Genomic DNA, 1,192 nt, shown 5'->3' with positions numbered 1-1,192 from the left:
AAGAAGAGAAGCATAATGGCAAATATACAAAAACACATTTATTTTTTATCCAGTTTCACTTAGAATTCTGATTTTCAATAACAGTAATTTGATCCTAACAGAGATGAATAAAACTGGTACATATGCCAAACCCTCAAACATTGCTCAGTATTAGCTAAAAACTGGGCTCTGTTTGGCTGAGTATCTTGCCTTGTGAAGATTTTCCTACCTACTTGTGTCATCACCACTCTGACAAAAAATAACTGTACATGGAAAGTCATCACATCAGAAATTCACCAAGCTTTATTTATTGATCCAATATGAGTTTACATATGTCCAATGCTTAGAAATAGCAAGATCGTCCTATTAAGATTGTTTTAAATCTAGTCAGTTTGAACTGAATAAAGGGGGAAACAGGCATCTCGCCCCTGTTATGTATTTTTGCTGTACACCATCCCCTCCTTGTCAATTATCAGTATTTATATATCAAGATCATTTTAAGGGGTAATAATAAAAAAATCATTTGGGCTTTTTGCATTTATTTCTCTGTAAGGACAAGATGGTTCCATAAATTCTACCTGCAAAATATATCACAAATCTGTCTTCTCTCCATCTCCACTGCCACCGCTCTAGGCCAAGACACCATAACCCTTCTCCTGGACAACTGTAACAAACTCTACTCTTGCCATCTTTCAATTGGCTCTTTGCTCACGAGCCATAGTACTCCTAAAATGTAAATTGGTTCATTTTACTCAGTTGGTCAAAATCTTCCAATAGCTTCATATTTTACCTGAAATAATATAAAAACTGAGCTCATTAACCACAGATCTTTTTCTACTCCGTAAAATGTGGTTTCTGACAATCTTTCAGACCTCACTTTCTGCAACTGTCCTCCTTGCTCAGTAAGTTCTGTTCCAGTCACACTGGACTCAGTTTTTCAAAAGTGTCAAGTTCCTTTCTCTTCAAAACCATTGCTTGGGCAGTTCCCAATACCCATAATGCACTTCTTCCCACTCTGTAAAACTAGCTCTTTTTTATCCCTGAGAATGAAGCTTAAATGTCTCCTCCACAGACAAGCCTTTCCAACTGTCCCATCTAAAATAGGATGTCTCTCTTATTGTTCTCTCTCTCAATGCATCTGTTGCTTCCTCCACAGAATTTCAAAAACCTTTATTGTTTTATTTCCTTACCCCAATTCTGTGAGGGCATAGAA

General features: G+C 36.7%; 1 protein-coding gene across 1 annotated transcript in view; it reads right to left on the bottom strand.

The window, feature by feature from the left end:
- EPHA6 (EPH receptor A6) overlaps positions 1-1,192 on the bottom strand; it is a 1,195,443-nt gene that overhangs the window by 1,188,811 nt on the left and 5,440 nt on the right. The gene's annotated exons all lie outside the window — the stretch shown is intronic.

Source organism: Propithecus coquereli, unplaced genomic scaffold (assembly GCF_000956105.1).
Source record: "Propithecus coquereli isolate 6110/MARCELLA unplaced genomic scaffold, Pcoq_1.0 Scaffold40, whole genome shotgun sequence".
Lineage (NCBI taxonomy): Eukaryota > Metazoa > Chordata > Mammalia > Primates > Indriidae > Propithecus > Propithecus coquereli.
The sequence above is the reverse complement of the archived record's forward strand: the minus strand, read 5'-3'. Positions and strand labels throughout refer to the sequence as shown.